The following is a 10,188-nucleotide window of genomic DNA, read 5'->3' on the forward strand; positions in this document are numbered from 1 at the left end:
AACTGAGATGCTGGCCATGAGAAGGGAGGTCAGACATGCCTCATAATGCCCCCTTCCCTTCTTGGAGAAATCATTTGTAACTCATTAACTGGACTAAGTCTGTGCAAGACAAACCTGCAGGTCCTCAATCTACATAGCAAATCACTGAGTTGGGGAATATGTCTGGTGGCTTGTCTCTGATTAACAGACTTCCTTATCAACTTAAAGCATTTCAAGCCTTTCAACAAAGCTTCATTTCTTTAACCAATTGCAAATCAGAGAGCCTTTATATTTTGTGGTAGCCTATTACACAGCAAAAGAAAACCAGAACAAGGGCCATGTGGTCTCTGAGACTTAAGCAGAAATATCTAATCCAGCTTTCATTTATGAGTCTTTCATGAATGGCTGTAGGATACTTGTTCTGCTTCTTAGAAATAGGTGAACTATCTCCCATTTGGTTATTGTCGCTTGTGTATGAAGTTTTCTCAATTAGGAACTTCAAAGGGAGAAAAAGGTGAAGATAAAGATAACTAAAACTCTGTCCAGAATCCTTCAAAAAATATCATTGACCAAAAACATTTATTGAGAAAATATGCTGCTAGAGATTGGTGATAGGAAAAAGGTATTAAATGCTGGGTCTCAATCTTGACTTTCCATTGAATCACCCTGGAATCTTTGCAAAATACAGTGTGGAGGTCTGTGTCCCCCACCCCTCCCTGGATCCCAGAGGTTCTTGTTTAGTTGAACTGTGGCCTGGGCATTGCAATTTTGAAATTTCCCCAGGTGGGTCTCATTTGCAGGAAAGTTTCAAAACCACTAGTATGAAACACCATTACTTCCCTGGGAGGCTTCTAGTCTACTTGAGGAGCCAGAGATTCACATAAAAAGTTAAATAAAGTTCCAGGGAACACCCAGTATGTGAGATGGACAATCCTAACTGTGAACTAGACATTGAAAGGCAAACAGTGATTCCTATCATTTTGATTTCTTTTTTCCCTACAGCTGTAGCCTGTATTGTACAAATGTATGCATTGATTAGAGGACGTACATGTTTTCCACAATTTAATGTTTTTGACTAAGATGCATCTAACAAATATTGTGGATGTTTAAAATGCTGCTTTTTTCCTTAAGAGCTTGTTTTCTAAGAAATTGATGTGAGCTATAATTAGCAGTATCTGAGAATGGAAGAAACACAATATGAATTTTCTTTCACTTGTTGCTATCATGTATTCTACATTAGATTGTAAGATCATTGAGGACAAGAGTCAAGTGTTTTGCTACTTTTATAACCCCTCAAGCACCTAGCATAAAGCTAACACTTGGTACAGGCTCAATAAATAGTCACAGGTGATTGGATCCCCTTTTCTACTTTTTATTACTCAACATTTAGAAATTCACGAGGCTGGGAGAGATCTATGAATTATTTGCAAAATTCCAGAGAGAGAATTGTAGAGACCCCCACAACATATCATTTAATCAATTTTGGCGTTTAACATCTTGGAATCTGTGCACAATTTTCATTTAGAGCTTTATTAAGAGGTATTTCTTGTGGTTCTAATATTTTTCATAGGAGAAGACAAAGCATTTACACAACACTACTGTATATTTTCCTGAAGCATATAAATGTTGTCCCTGCAACATTTATACATGTTGTTGGCCTGAAGGATTAGAAGTTTTATAAATTGTCTTTATTTAGCATGCTTTACAGTCAGAACACACTAAATCAAGTACTGCTCTTTCCCTAAACACATTTCTTATGAGTACTACTGACACAGAATTATATTAATAAATTTAATCAACAAAGCTCTCAATATTCAACTTTCAATCAGTGGCTGGTACATGAAGATGATAAATCTTCCTTCTCTATCCTGCATGCTACCCCGGCTGCTGCTTTATGATTATATTTGTTTTACTTAGGGTGGCTGAAGAAATAGGAAGTTCTTCCACTAAATTTTTCTTAACTCTGTGACCGGCTTTGTTAACACTCATGCCGTAGTTGGCCCTATTTCCATGGATTCTAAGGGGAATTTTTAACTTCCTTGCTGATGTAGGCATAGAGAGAGTTGTACATACTATTCAGAACTAGCAGCTACCCACTGTGCTCACTTCTAGCACCACAAAAGTGGGGTGGGAGCCTTCTTTTCTCTTGGTGTTGCCACATTCTTTTTTCCCTCCCCCTATAGCTTTTTATTTACTAGAATTGTAACTTCCAGTTGCATTACCATTCTCCCTCTTTTTCCTGCCACCTTTCACAATGAAACAACATAAATACATGACTGGGCAAGGTGAGCTGTCATGAGCTGGTGATTGGAAGAATTGGGTTATTTGCTAAAGCTTCTTTCCATGGTAGGCGAGGGAGAGATTTACATTTTGACTTTTTTTTACCATGGCTTTGGTTCGCAAATTGCTGAATGACATTTAAATTCTCAGAAAATGTCCAAAGTCAAGTGCTGCTTTGCATCCATTTTTGGGTATTCACTTTGCAGACTGTTGTTCCAGTAGTCTTCAGAAACCAGTGGCTGCTTCTGGAAAGCCTCCCAATGAGGAAAACTGAATGTAAGTTTGCAGGGACAACACCAGAAGGAAGCTGCCTTGAATATAACTTCTCCTGAGTAGAAGCCTGAGGTTAGTTTTGATAAAGCAGTTAAAGATGAAATAAAGGACCAGTTTTGGCATTTGAAGGATGAACTTGTGAATCATTGGATAGGGCTGGAAGGCTGTCCTCTGCATGAGATCTTGCTGGAACAAGCCAAGGTTGTCTGGCAGTTCCATAGGAAAGAAGATCTGGATAAGTGGATAGTGACTTCTGATAAGACAATGGGAGGCAGAAGTGAATTGTTCTTGAAAATGGGCAAGAATAACCAAAGTGTACTACTCTATGGAACTTTAAGCTACGAGGTGCCTTGGAATGGGGAGAGTAGCTGAAGTGGGCACTGTGCAATGATGTCCAGAATTCAAAGGGCCCTTTTCAGAGGAAGAAGTGTTATGACTGGTCCCAGTTCAACACTCTATGTCTCCATGTCTGTGGGGATGGTTGGTCTTGGACGGTGAATATCAGGGAGGACATGGATATAATTCAGAGGAAGTATCACATGTACAGTTACTTCGTGTTTATACCCATGGGGGGCCCCACTGGCAGGGGGTCAAGATTCCTTTTTCCAGATTTTTCTTCTTGAATCAAGGAAGAATCTGGGATATTCAATGTCAGCTTCTGCTTGACAAGATCTCTTCTATAGGATTCACCGTGGCAGATAAAGTGGATGGTCCATTCTTCCTGGAAATAGATTTTATTGGAGTATTTACCAATGCGATTCACACAGAAGAATTTGCGTATGAAAATTATTCAGAACTTAACGTAAGAATTTTTAAATAAAAGTAATCACATGATCATTTTGTTTTACTAAACCAAGGGTTGTAGCACCCACAGTGATGCAGACAAAATAAAATAGGCTTCATGAATAGATGAGACCAAGCAGAAAAAAGAATCTCAGAACTTGAATACATGTCTTTTGAAATAATTCAGCCAGACAAAAATAAGGAAAAAAGAATAAAAAAGAGTGAGCAAAGACTCTGAGACATCTGGGACTACATAAAGTGACTGAATTTATGAATTATTCACAAACTATGTGTCCAACAAAGGACTAACATCCAGAATCTATAAGGGACTCAAACAAGAAAAAAAAACCCAAAGAACCAGGAAAAAAATGTTAAAAAGTGAGCAAATGACATGAACAGTCATTTTTCAAAAGAAGATATATGAATTTCCAATAAACATATAAAAAATGCTCAACATCACTAATTCTTAAGTAATGCAAATTAAATTCACAATGAGATACCATCTTAAACCAATTAGAGTGTCCATTATTAAAAAGTCAAAAACCAATAGATGTTGGCCCTGATGCAGTGAAAAAGAAACAGTTATACTTGTTGGTGGGAATGTAAATTATGAGTACAACCTTTGTGGAGATCAGTATGGAGATTTCTTAAAGAACAAGTAGATCTACCATTCTATCCTACAATCCCACTACTGGGTATCTACCCAGAGGTAAAAAAAAATCATTATATCAAAAAGATACTTGTACTGTGTGTTTATTGCAGCACCATTCCCAATCACAAAGATGTGGAATAAACCTAAGTGCCCATTAACTGATCAGTGGCTAAAGAAAATACAGTGTACACACACACACACACACACACACACACATAAATATACATACCATGGAGTACTATTCAGTGATGAGAAAGAATAAAATAATGTCTTTTGCAGCAACTTGGATGGAAATGGAAACCATTAGCAAGAATAGAAAAATAAATGCCACATGTTTTTACTTATAAGTGGGAGTTAAACTATGGCTACACAAGGGCATAGACAGTATTATAATGGACATTGGAGACTCTAATTGGGATAGGAGGAGTGAGAGAGTATAGAATTACCTGTGGGATACAATGGGCACTACTCAGTTGATACGTACACCAAAAGCCCAGACTCCATACAATATATACATATAACGGAATTCAACTTGTACTCTCTAACCCTATTAAATTAAAAAAAAAACCCACTTCTCTAAACTGAAAAATAAATAAATTCATATATACCTAGAAAAAGGTTCTAGAAGAAAACATGGGTGAATTCTGGTTTAACTGCAATGTAGGAGAAGTTTCCAAGTATGACTCAAAGTCAAGATGCAAAAATATTGTTATTTTACTACATTAAAAAAAACACTTCATATGGGCAAAAATATACTATAATCAAAGTCAAATGTCAAATGACAAATTATTAGAAAATATATGTAGTATATATCAGAGGCAAGGGGCTAATTTCCCTAGCATAGACAGAATTTTTAAAAATTGAAAAAAATACACACAAAAATCCTATTGAAAATGTGGAAGACATGAAAAAGAACTCACCAAAAAGATTTTTAAAAATGCAATGTTATCCTGGCCTGGATCTTGTATTAGAGGGGGAAAATATTATAAAACATTACTGGAACTCCACTTCCCTAAGTGGAGTAATTGAGTAGATAAGGGGGATATTTGCACAGATGTGGACAAGGTAAAGAGAAACCAAAGAAAAATGGCAAAGCATCCTAGGACTGGCAATCATTGGAAGGTTAAGAGTTTTATTCTTGAAGGGGTAAGGAAGGAAGCAATCACTGGAAACTGGAGTGAGCTGTCATGTGGGAGAGGATTGCTTATTGGAGCTATGGTTTTGATAGAGAAATGCAGCCAAGTTGCAGCAGTCTAGAAGGAAAGGTGTTGGAGGAATAAACACCTTGATCTCTTCTCCTCCCCTTTTGATTTTTAGCCAGTGTCTCCTATTTGCCAGACTTCATGGGAATCAGGGGTAAGGAGGCCCATGAATACTGTGATGACAGTTATCTCTCCTCAGGCACGGGATAGGGTGGAAGAGGAAGGAATAGATTTGAGAGGGTTTGCCCCTGAACATCTACTATTTTTTAGGAAAAAAAGTAAAAAATATGTGTTTTCGACACAGAGGCACACAAAGTTCCCTGAGATATGTATTATTACAGGGTCATGTCAATTCAGCTATACTTCCACCTGAAGTCTAAAATATTAGCCATGATCAGTGCTTCATGTAAGGTAGTAGGGAAAGCACTTAACATACACATAGTGGCCACATCTCCTAGATCTGATCACGAGGTCTAATTTGGTAATCTCATGTAGTCTGTCTTCTATAATGCATTTCTTGTTCTCCTAATCCTTTGCCAGTACCTTGGCTAGCCTCTTCTTTTCCAGAGGGTGATCCAAACTTTTATTCCTGAAGAATTTGAGTCCTTGGTTGGTTCTATTAATATATTTATTTGGTTGCTGAAGTTTCTATTGAGAAGCAGCATTGGCTAAGGGAATACGATTAGGCACCCTAGGGAATCACCTGAATCCCAAACATAGTCCTCTTTGCCCCATTGGGTGGTGGCATCCCAATTACATTTTGGTAATTGGAATCAATCAACTCAGCCTATAGAGTGACCCTCTTTTTTGCCAGTTGAGTCAGAACCATACAGCTTTTTAGTACCGGGGATCTTAATAGAATGATGCTTCCAAATATGGATAGAAGTGGTAAAGTACTGCTGATAGGTGGCTTTATGAACAGTTACCACTAATAAAGGGGTTCAGAGAAGGACATAAGAAGATTGGTGGTAAGCTTTTGTGAGCTACCTCCTGGGAGCCATAAAATATTTCTAAAAAAATTTAAAAAAATTTTTTATAGAGACCGGGTCTTACCCTGCTGCCCAGGCTGGAGTGCAGATGTGTGATCATAGCTCATTTCAGCTTCAAACTCCTAGGCTCAAGTGATCCTCTCACCTCAGCTTCTAGAGTGGCTGAGACTACAAGTGTGCACCACCATGCATGGCTAATTTTTTGTAGAGATACTGTCTCAGTATGTTTCCGGGTTGGTCTTGAACTCCTCCTGTCTTGGCCTCCCAAAGTGCTAGGATTACAGCCATGAGCCACTGCACCTGGGCCCACATGAGACACTTTTAGAGAGAATTCTGCAGGGGCATGTGATACTCCCTTATGCTGGTGAGAGAAAGACTCATTGAAATTAATTTTATTATTTATAAATTAATATAAAATTAATTAAAATAAAATTAATATAAATTAATTTTATTATTACTGTGATCAGATTTGCACCAACAGTGTGGTAAGACCATGGCATTCCCAGGGTAGAGCAACTTTCAGGATACAGGAAATAGTTCTTTCACATCTTCTAATTTATAAATTAAGGGAGAATTAGGTAGGAGTGGCTATGAGTTTATAAGCATGCTGTCAGCAAAAGATTAATTATGGACTTAACCTGTACAAAGTCAGGTATTCAATTTGGTGTGTGTTGCTGGCTTATGATTCTGAAGATCCACTTGGGACCACTATTGCAAAGGAAGTTCTGACTGATCCTTTTGCCCGCAGATTTCACTCTCCTTGATCCAACTCATTATGCCATGCAACTCTAGGTGTAAAATCAAGGTATAACATGACAGTTCTTTGTAAGGGCATGGCGTTTTAAAATGCACTAGCCTATGCCACTGTTTGAGAGATATTTGAATGAATCAACATTAGTTTTGCTCAGCCCTTCTTACTTTAATCTTGGCAAAATGAATTGTTGGCTGCTTACAAAGAGAGTGACAGCATGTATTAAATTAGTTACAAGACTGTCTTCTAAGTTTTATTTTTCAAGACAAATTAAAGTCCTGGTCTTGGTTGCTATATGTCCTGAGTTTGATGGGATAAAAATTGAGCACTGATATGACATCTCAATTAGTAATTGCCCAATCCTCTTCAAGTAGGAGAAATGATACTAAGGGCATCTAAATTCTGTGTATTTCTCTGGCTTTGTTTTTAAGTTGACAGGCAGATATTTTTATGACTGAACACTCACTGTTATTTAGTAAGTGGATTGGACTAAGATCACAGTGATCACTATCAATTTAAATAATAGTTACTTGAATGTAGCTAGAGAGCCTTGAATAATTTTAACAAAGCCATATGTCTCCCTAAAATAGTTTTGAGCTTTTTAGAACAAATCCCGGATTCCTTATGTTTTCTTTGATCCCAATATTAGTGGTCATGCTGCTGCTGCTGTGCTGTCATGCTGCACTCATTTTGAAGAGTTTTAGCAACTGAATGAGGGTGAAAGTAATTGTAGATAAATGCTACTGAAGTGATATGTGATTTTCTTCTTATGAATTATTCATATTAACACCTATTTCTGTAGCACTGGTTGTATAAAATATTATATGCTGTATATGTAAATGCCATCATCATATTTTATTTCTATGCACTATCTTAAAATTATTTGACAAAAACTCTATTCTAAAACAAACAAAAACCTCTTTCTTTACACAAAAATTTTCGTCCTCAAAAATATTAGTCATTTGAACAACAAATCTATCTTTCATGATGCTTTCATAATTTTATCATCTTGAGTCATTATTAAATATGTTAAAGCCAAATTTATTTTCTTTCCACCTACTTTTTCCTCAGTGAAGTATTAAAAGATTATTGCCGCTGTTTTCATGTGAGACACTGCATTTATCATTAAATTCCTTGTGGATACTTAGATAGTCCCATGGACTGTTCTAACTTCCTGTAATTATAAGAAAACCATCAATATTGCATGAAATTTTCTCTATATTACCTTTAGTACCCTTGGAATATAATGGGAAAAAACAGACTCTTGAATCAAGAAGTCCATGAGCTTGAATCCAGTCAATTTGCCATTGACTAGCTTTGTATTCTCAACTTCCAGTAGTCCCTTTCTTTCTTAACCTAAGCTCAAATATCAGTGTTTATTTCTCCTATTGGACAAAAAGCCATAATGGCCAATAGCAGACAAAATAATATCAGGGAGGCAGTTGGCAAGAGAGGGTGCATTTGCTTCTAATGCCTTGTGCTGAGTTTCTTAGGCCTCAGGCCCCAGGGATTCTTAGGTGTAGACCCTGGCATGGCCAACTTTAAGGGACTCCCAGTTTTCTCACTGCTTCAATTGTATGGGTAAAAGACTAAAAAGAAAAAGAAAAAAGAGGAGCAATCAGGATCCTATATAGCAAACTGAATCCCCGTTGGAGTCATTTAGAAAATACAACTATCGATGTTTCAGAATGCAACTACTTGTAAAGAGGGCTCACACTCCTCTTTGTTGGAATGTCATTTCTTGCCTAGATTCTGACCCTTGAGATAGAGATGGGTGGGAAGCGATGGTGGAGTGGTACTGAGAAGATGTGAACTCCTAGAAGCCAAATTTTGCTTCCAGACTTGTGACAATCTGGTTCATGTAGGCTTCATTATTAGAACACTGGGATTTATATTTTTGTTACCAGAAAGCAGGGTTTCTTTCTTTGAAATGGAGCAACTAATTTATAAATGATTTTTATAATTTTCTTTCCAGAAGGAAAATTAAGAACTTATTTAATCCGCCTATGCATCTCCCCTTTGGATATACCAGCTAATTGAGTCTCAGAATATTCAAATGGCTTGCCCAAAGTCACATAGGTACTCTGTGTCAGAACTGACAGCAGAAACCAAGTTTTCTGACTTCCCATTTAATGTTCTTTCTATTAAGCCACGCTGTTTCACAAATACTTTAACTCTTTACCGGCTATTGGTGAGGCAGGCCAACAAAAACAGATAAGACTCATGTTTCTATTTTTGCTATAGGTTAGTAGCCATTCAGGGAAAGAATTCTTCCCAAATATCTGACACTTTTTGACTTATCTTTCTAGATTTGGAAATAGCAGGTTTGGGGTAGAAGGAGAAATACAAACAAATAGAGGTGGGTAAGAGACACTAGATAATTGAGAGTCTTGTGGAAATAGAAGGCACACTCCAAAGGGAAAATTGAAGAAAATGTGCTATGGTCTGAATGTGTCTCTCCAAAATTCATATTGAAACCTAATCCCCATCGTGGTGGTATGAACAGGTGGGGACATTTGGGAAGTGATTAAGTCATGAGGGCAGAGCCTCATGAGGGATTAGTTCCCTTATTAGAGACGTTGGAAAGAGCTCCCCCGCCCTTCTGCCATGTGAGGACATAAAAGGTGCCATCTATGAGGAACAAGCCCTCACCAGACACTAACTCTGCTGGAGCCTTGATCTTGGACTTCCCAGCCCCCAGAAGTGGGAGCAATACATTTCTGTTGTTTATGGATTACCGAGCGTAAAGATATTTTGTTATAGCAGCCCCAGTGGACTAAGAAACAGTGCATTGAAGGGACCACATATAACATCGTGCTCAGGGTTAAGGAAGCCAGCAAGGGACGTAGAAGCACCAGGACTAATAATAGCAGGGTCAAGGGCAATGCCAGGTGCCAGTGCCAGAGTTTGAAGAAGCAGAAGCTTACATAATTTGAGATCTGTCTTTTTAAAAAGGAATACAAATTACAAATACAAAATTATATCAAATACAAATACAAAATTACATGAGCATATTGCTGAAGCTTCTCCCAGGGCCTTGGAACATGCCTTTACCAGTGATTAGCCTTTCAGGAAGCATGCTCTGCCTCTAGCTTGAAGGGGCATTACTTACCAGACTCTAGGGAGAGCTATGCCTGCAGGAGAAGGCTGCCAGACAGGAGCAGTGGCTGTTAGGAGAGAAATGCTACCACCACTAACCCATCTCCCAGCAGGGAGTGAGCCAAGGAAATAAATACCCCAACCTCTTTCTTCTCTCATCCTCTGATCTGCTCATGTCTC

At 37.9% G+C, this 10,188-nt stretch overlaps 1 pseudogene; it reads left to right on the forward strand.

Moving 5' to 3' along the window:
* Positions 1-2,365: 2,365 nt before the first annotated feature.
* LOC105883261 (complex I intermediate-associated protein 30, mitochondrial pseudogene) lies at positions 2,366-3,917 on the forward strand (annotated as a pseudogene).
* Positions 3,918-10,188: the final 6,271 nt, after the last annotated feature.

The sequence above is a fragment of the Microcebus murinus genome, chromosome 1, assembly GCF_040939455.1.
Source record: "Microcebus murinus isolate Inina chromosome 1, M.murinus_Inina_mat1.0, whole genome shotgun sequence".
In the NCBI taxonomy this organism is placed as follows: domain Eukaryota; kingdom Metazoa; phylum Chordata; class Mammalia; order Primates; family Cheirogaleidae; genus Microcebus; species Microcebus murinus.